Raw genomic sequence first — 8588 nt, forward strand, 5'->3', positions numbered from 1 at the left:
TATACTTAGAATGGGAAACCGGATTTGGGTACCAATCGTTGGGGACTTGCGTGAAAAGATTATGAATGAAGCTCACAAGTCCCAAATACATGACGCACCCCGGTAGTGAAAAGATGTACCAAAATCTTATGCCGAACTACTGGTGGAACGGAATGAAAAGGGAAATCTCTTTGCATGTGGAAAAATGTCTAACGTGTTTGAAGGTCAAAGCTGAACATCAAAAGCCATCAGGATTGCTTAAGCAACCCAAACTTCCCGTTTGGAGATGGGAGTTGATTACAATGGACTTCATCATGAAACTCCCCAAAACTACTCGTCAACATAATGTCATTTGGGTTATCGTCGATAGTTTAACAAAATCCGCACACTTTATACCCATCAACGAGTCATACTCAATGGATAGATTAGCGCGTATTTATGTGAACAACATCGTTGCTTTGCATGGAGTACCGTTGTCTATTATTTCTGACCGAGGTAGCCGAATCACGTCTCATTTCTGGAAGAGTTTTCAACAAGCGTTAGGCAAAAAGTTGAACCTTAGCATTGCCTATCATCCTCAAACCGATGGGCAAAGCAAAAGGACAATTCAAACGCTTGAAGATATGACCCGTGCTTGTGTTATAGACTTTGGTGGAAGTTGGGACGACCATATTCCCCTAATGGAATTTTCGTACAATAATAGTTATCACGCAATTCAAGCCGCACCGTTCGAAGCGTTATACGGCCGAAAATGTAGAACGACGGTATGCTGGTATGAAACCAGAGATAATCAATTGTTTGGACCTGAGATACTCCAAGAAACCACCGAAAAAGTCTTACAATTCCGAGAACGACCTAAGACGGCACGTGACCGACAAAAGAGTTACGCCGATGTCCGTTATAAGCCGTAAGAATTCAATGTAGGAGATAAAGTTCTATTAAAAGTCTCGCCATGGAAAGACGTTGTTCGCTTCGGAAAGAAAGAAAAATTAAGTCCTCGATTCGTTGGACCATTCGAAATACTCGAACGAATTTGTACTGTTGCATATCGTTTGTGACTACCCGACGAAATGAACGGGATACACGATGTATTCCATGTCTCTAATATGCGAAAATGTCTAGCTGGTGAATCTTTGTCTATGTCATTAAAAGACGTAGAAATAAATGAAAATTTAAAATTCGTAGAACGACCAATCCAAATCGAAGATTCTAAAACAAAGAAACTAAAGAGACGAGCAATGAAAATTGTCAAAGTAAAGTGGGACTCCCGAAGAGGCCCCGAATACACTTGGGAACTTGAATCCGAAATGAAGAAAAAGTATCCCCACTTATTCTAAAAGCAAATCTCGAGGACGATATTTAGTCCTAGATGGGGAGGATGTAACATCATGATATTTTCGGGTCAATAATACCAAGTTCAAAAATATAAATGATCAAAAGTGCCAAGTTTCAAACTCCAAGGGCCAAAACAAAAATTCCGTTCTCCGGACCTATTGCGATACACGACGGTCTTGGAGCTGACTCCATCGCGTATCGCGATGGGGTTGTCTGACAAAGAGACACGTGTCTCACCACGTGTCCACACGTGGCATTGCGTGTGCCACGTGTCACCACGTGGCACCACGTCCGCCACGTGGCAGCCCTAGTGGTGACTGGTCGTACCTACGTCGCGATACACGACGGGTTAATCAAGGGACCATCGCATATCGCGATGGGTCCCCTGATCAGCCTATAAATAAAGTTCTTTTGCCATATCACCGTTTTTTACACATATTTCTCTCTCTAAATAAAATACTTACATCTCACTACCTCAATAATCGTGCCAAGCCTCCTCGTAAACCATGCTCAAATTCCGACGTTTCCTCGATCTACGTACAATACACCGACGATACTGATGATGTTATATTGAAGGCCGAGACGACCCGACGACCCGCCTCGATAAGCGCGCTGACGTGTTGCGAAGATAGGTGTGCCTCGTTTCGCCTGCAAAGATAGGTGTTGATCAAAGAAGCTTAGAAAGAGTAAAGGTGTTGAAGTGTTGCCGAAGTTTCTAGAGTTAATATAATCCGAGCAAGGCAGGCATAATGGCCAAATAAAATAATAAGGCTTAAAACCCTAAGTCAAATAAATGAAATGAATTACATGAGATTACATAACTCTAAAACATTATAAACAGAAGTAATCGCTAGCCCTCAGGCTGTCGTGTACGTTTGTTTGGATCCTTACATGTGTGGTAAAACTTCGGTGGGCACACCGCGCCACACCTGGTCATGACCCCCGCCATGATGGGCCGGACCTAAGTTAAGTTTGTGTGAGACTGATTATGTGTATATGTATGGTACCTGAGTAATGTCGAACGCTGCGGTGTTTGTTTGGTGTCTTGTGTGTGACTTAAGTTGTGTTTTGTTTTAAAGCTTGATTATTCCTAAGACACGATGGGCCGGACCTAAGTTATGTCTCGAGGGGTAATCAAGTAAAAGAAAATATTTTATGCGTCATCTTATTCACCATCATGTGTTGCTGACGTATTTTCTAAAACATTTTGCAGGTAATCAAGAATAGGAGCTTGGAATGCTCGAAGTGCTTTGATATCCGATGGCTCGGATCATTTTGTTAATATAAAAATATGTAATGGTGGTTTAACATAAACAAGTAACCTTTTGTATAAACAAGTAATACATTAAATGTGTATTTTTAAATCCCGTCTTTTGACTTGTAAATAATAAAATAGAACTTTCGCTTTAAACACGTAACTCTGATTTATTTAAAAATGCGGTACCAACATATGTGTCATACGCCTAGGCCGTGGTTTGGGGTGTGACACTTTATATGGGCTAAAACAATCTGGACGTATGTGGTATAATCGCCTTAGTGAATATTTGTTGAAAGAAGGATATAAAAATGATTCTGTATGTCCATGTATTTTTATAATGAGGTCAGAATCTGAATATGTCATAATTGTTGTATATGTCGATGACTTGAATATAATTGGATCACCATGGGAGCTCCAAAAGGTGATTGAATACTTGAAACAAGAATTTGAAATGAAAGATCTTGGAAAGACAAAATTTTGTCTTGGGTTAAAAATTGAACATCTTAAAGATGGAATCCTTGTGCATCAAGAAAATTACACAGAAAAATTACTCAAAAGATTTTATATGGAGAAATCGCATCCATTAAGTACTCCGATCGTTGTAAGGGCACTGGATGTTGAGAAAGACCCATTCCAACCTCCGGTAGATGGAGAAGAAATTCGGTCTAGAAGTACCATATCTAAGTGCAATTGGTGCACTAATGTTTCTTGCTAGCCATACACGACCGGATATATCGTTTTCTTTAAATTTATTGGCAAGATATAGTTCATTCCCGACAAGGAGACATTGGAATGGGGTCAAACAAATATTTCGATATCTCCAAGGTACAAAAGATATGAGTTTGTATTTCACTAACCAATCGATAACAAGTTTGGCTGGTTTTGCAGATGCAGGTTATTTTTCTGATCCTCATATAGGTCGATCTCAAACCAGATATTTGTACACATATGGAGGTATTGCAATTTCATGGCGTTCAGTAATGCAGACAATCACAACTACTTCATCTAATTACGCAGAAATAATAGCAATCTATGAAGCTAGTCGAGAATGTTTTTGGTTAAAGAAGGTAATACAACATATTCGTGGATCTTGTGGTATTTCTTCAGAAGATGAGGGGCCAACCGTTTTACACGAAGATAACGCAGCATGCATTACTCAACTTAAGGAGGGCTATATCAAAGGTGGCAAAACCAAGCATATTTCGTCAAAGTTCTTTTTCACACACGATTTGCAAAAGAGTGGAGATGTTATCGTCCAACAAGTTCGTTCCAGTGACAATTTAGCATATTTGTTTACCAAATCACTCCCGACCTCAACATTTAAGAAACTGGTTCATGGGATTGGGATGCGTCGACTCAAGGAGCTTAACTAATTTTCATCAGGGGGAGAAAATATGCGCTGCACTCTTTTTCCACTAGCTACGGTTTTGTCCCACTGGGTTTTCTTAACAAGGATTTTAATGAGGCAGCATAAAGCGTATGAAGTTGATAATCAAGGGGGAGTGTTATCAAAATAGATATTATTATGTTTATTATTATGATTATCAACTACTAAATATAGATTAGCTTGTTTCTTAAGTTTTCCTCCTCGTATAAATACCTATTGGTATTTTATTGTATGACACACCAATTAATAATATAAATTCTTATTCTCTCCCTAATTCTTTCTCATCTTATTGCTAGAAGGCTTGTTACAAAACACTCATAGTGTTTCTCCTTTTTTACTTTTAGAAATAACAAGTCCCTACACAACCATATCTAACATTATGGTAGACCGAGAAAACAATTAATATTTATGTTTGAGATTATTTGCAACATTAAATGATTCTAGTATATCTATGGTAGGATTGTGAGTTTTTTTTACTTAACACTAGAATTGTGAGTTGTGTAGATTGGTACAGATTAGTTTCACATCAAACACATTTAACTAAGCGGGCATGTTTTGGTCGATTTGGTGTGTTGTGTGACAACTGCCAAATTTCAGGTTAACTCCGTTAACTAAACACAGTTAAATCTTGTTGACTGTATCGGTAAACTCAGTTAGTTCTGTTAACTGTGTTAACGAACTCTTATACATGTAGTGTCATGTATGCGTACATTTAAGTTAATGTGTCGTTGATGACTTAAACAATAATAAGTGAATAATTATAACTAGAATAGCAAACTCGTCATGCATGTTATAATAAACGTGTTATGTAGCATGTACTGTATATGATAAGTATAATGTGTTATTTGATCAATATGTTATACTATAGTTGTTACATGACTATGTGATTTGTAAGTAAGCTAGGTGATTAAACAAGTTACATTGTATGTCATGGTACATGTTGGTGATTTATATGGAACCATAGATTATAATACATAGAATATGTTTTATGAATTATGTAACATGTCACATATGAATTAATAAAGTTAACCTAAAGTATTATTTCATTAAATCCATAATAAAGGTTTATTAATACAAGAGAGGTTATAAACTATTGATTTTCCAAACCTTTTCTCTTTCCCTTTCCCTCTCTTGTTTGGCCGTGAACCACACCCACACACACACACCCTCACTTTGTTTTGCAAACACTCTCTTTCAATCTCATACACACAAGATTTGGTGATTATTGGAAAGCAAGGAGAGTAACCATTTGGATCAATCAAGAGGGTAGGTATTTGTGTTTTATTGTATGCATATGAACCTTGTATCCAAATGATTTGGATCATAAAAGGGGATGATCAAAGTTTGATGAGTCAAAATGAATTTGTATGAGTTTTAGTCTAGAAGTTTGAATCTTTTATAAATATAATTTTTTTTTTTTTTTACTTTTCTTATGGAATCAAATGGATAATAGAAAGACATGAAATTTGATTGTGTAATAATGATTTTTGATGATATAGAGTCATAAAGATATAGAGATCATGACTTTTGTGAATTGTGGTTTGAATCTGCTTGTTGGCAGAATTTGTGTCTTGGATTGTATGGTGAATAAATTGATGATACGTTTGTGTTTCTGGTCGACTTTTGATTCTATGAACAAGTACTTTGAATCTAGTTTTCAGAAGTTGAGAATCTTAATTTTTGGACTTTGTTTGAAAACTTTTTATTAATTTATAAAATCGGGTAGCAAATCTGAGAGGTAAAGTTTCTGAGTTGTGTTATAAATTGCATAACTTGATGTTGAAAATAGATATGGATATGATTCCACTTCTGGAATGTTTTAAATTGAAATAGGAATCTAATCCAATTGGTCTTGCATCAATTGGAGAAAGAGAATTTTTGACAAATATTTGTGTACTGCTGTGTCAAAATAGAGATGAAAATTAGGTTGATGTAGTGTGTGAATAATCTGCATGTTTTGGTGAATTATAAAATTATGAGAAAAATATATGTTGTACCTAATACTTGTGGGAATATGTGTGAATTATTTGGTAATTTAATTTCAAGTTTTGGTTGTTGAGAAAAATCGGTTTTGAATTATTGAAATTTGGTTATGGATGATCAATATATTGATTAGTTGAAATAGTTGTAAATTGTAATATATTAACTATGCTAATTTGAATTTTGATTTTTGTGAGTCATGTACTTAGAGCCGAGGGTCTCTCTGGAAGCCACCTCTTTATTCCTTTGGATAGAGGTACGGTGTGCCTACATCCCACCCTCCCCAGACCCTACTTATAGCTTTGCTGTCGGTGGGATTTCACTGGGCATGATTGATTGATTGATTTTTGTGAGTCAACTTGGAACTATTTGACTAAGTGGCTAGTCTTACTTGTGAAGTGTTGAAAGTAATAGGAGTTGGACTTAGTCATAGAATTGCATGAAAAGTGGCTAAGTGCACATTACTTGGTTGGTTGTTAAAGTTGTGATTAGGAACATAAGGTAAACATTCTAAGTCTAACGAATTAGTTAAAAGTCATCAACGGGTCGTCGGTCAACATTTTTGGTCAAAGGTCAACATTTTGGTCAAAGGTCAACATTTTTAGTCTTTGGTTATCGAGACTTGGACTTTTTAGTCAACGGTCAACAACTTGGACTTTTCGGTCAAAAGTCAAACTTTGGTCAAAGTCAACAAAGTCAAACTTTGGTCAAAGTCAACAAAAGTCAAACTTTGGTCAAACTTCGAATAAACAAGGGAATTGTTTGGATTCTAAGGATTCTAGGAATCGCTTAGCCTATACTTATAGTGCTTGTATGATTTAGGCACTAGAACAACTTGACTTAGGAAGTTGACTTTCAATTTAAACCGCATTCGTGGTGAGTTTCACTACCCCAATTTTTTTACTTACTCTTTTTGGGGGGAAAGCATGCAACATACAAACTTTTTGGATAACTGTAAACTTTTTAATACCTCATGTGTACATTGTGAACTTATACTGAAGTCCCCCATGCACATTGGACCATTAACAATTGACATTGGCTCGGTAATGAAAGGTAGTACTACTGGGTTTGACGAACCCCCTCGGGGCTCTCGGTTGAGGGAGTCGCCAGGCGTCTCATTTACTAGAAACACACTAGTCTTATATTAGACTCCGTGGGTGGCAAACAAACTAACAAGTCAGCCTCGGTCACAATGGAACACACTAATGTAACATGATTGCTAGCGTAATTAACTAGCGGTATTACTAATGCATACATTATCCGTACAATATCTATGCTTTACTACTTACAACGTTTACTTACTAAATGGTTTGTTTATCAACCTTGTTTTTAAACTCAAACTGTGAACTCACCAACCGTTGTGTTGACCCGTTTTAGCATGTCTTTCTCAGGTCACTGATAGTGCAAGGATAAGAGTTGCATTCATGATCACCAATAGACATTGCATCATAAGTTGGAACTTTTTTATTTAATAATGTTATGGCTTGCGCATGTTTTGGGCGCTTTAGACTATTTGGTTTTGCTTAGGGATGTTTTCCCGTTATGTTACGCTTCCGCATATTAAAACATTAAGACATTAACTCTGAAAGGTTTTCCTAAATGTGGGATAATAATGTTTATTTAAAATATTTAGACGTTGTTTGTTGTAACTAATGATTGAGATCCTGGATTGTCACGCGTCTCGCGGTAAAACCCCGCATAAATAATAATTAAATTGAAATTGAGGGTGTGACATGTTGTGTTAACTGGTTTACCCATTTATTTCATTAATCTTTTAAAAATATTTCATGTCATAAATCGAGTATATTATCTTAAAAGTTATGAGGGAAAGAGTGTCTTTTTTATGATTTAATCTTTTGTATCTTCGTGTGTTTCAAGTATAAAAATTGACTAGCAATGCCATTATGGCAGCATGTAAAAAACAAAAATAGAAAATCAGAGAAATAATGTATTATAACTTTGTAATAAGTATTTTTATTTTTTTAGTTATTGAATTATATTATTTTGTATAACCTAATATTTTGTTAGAACGAGACACACTCTAATTCTACGACATCTACAAACCTATAATAAGGTAAGGTTCGAGCCTTCACCATTCGATTCTAAGCACATGTTTATGCTCATAAAAAATAGTTACGGATTGATAATAATTAGCCAAATGACTATACCGTCCTTGCCGGGCATTAAAATATGCCCCTCGTAGAAAGGTCAAAAGAGTAAATTACTCAAAAACAAAAGAAACTCACCAACAAAAGAGGTTTCCGTCAAAACCTAGAGTTTGGGGGCAAACAATAAAAGCTCATACAACAAAGAAAAGAAAAGAGGCGGCGGAGGGCTAAGGTTTGTGAAGGGTGGTCGCCGCCCTACGCCGCCGATGACTTTCGATTTGCCCCCATAATCGACAACCCTTTGCTTCTTTAAGTATCGACAATCATAAATCATGATGCCTTTGTCTTTCATGGCATTGTTCTGACTGCTTTCTTCCCATCAAATTATAGAAACAAGTGGATAATAATAATAATAATAATAATAATAATAATAATAATAATAATTAGAGTAAAGTGCCATTTACGTCCTTGTCTTTGTGATTTGATCACTGTTACTGCTTTCATCCAGAACCTTAAAAGTTAACAGTAATAATTTGAGGCA

At 36.2% G+C, this 8588-nt stretch overlaps 1 pseudogene; it reads left to right on the forward strand.

Moving 5' to 3' along the window:
• Positions 1–3219: 3219 nt before the first annotated feature.
• Positions 3220–3945, forward strand: LOC143547714 (secreted RxLR effector protein 161 pseudogene; annotated as a pseudogene).
• Positions 3946–8588: the final 4643 nt, after the last annotated feature.

This window comes from Bidens hawaiensis, unplaced genomic scaffold (genome assembly GCF_021521415.1).
Source record: "Bidens hawaiensis isolate Kalapana, Puna unplaced genomic scaffold, B.hawaiensis_p1.1 tig00014781_1, whole genome shotgun sequence".
Classification (NCBI taxonomy): domain Eukaryota; kingdom Viridiplantae; phylum Streptophyta; class Magnoliopsida; order Asterales; family Asteraceae; genus Bidens; species Bidens hawaiensis.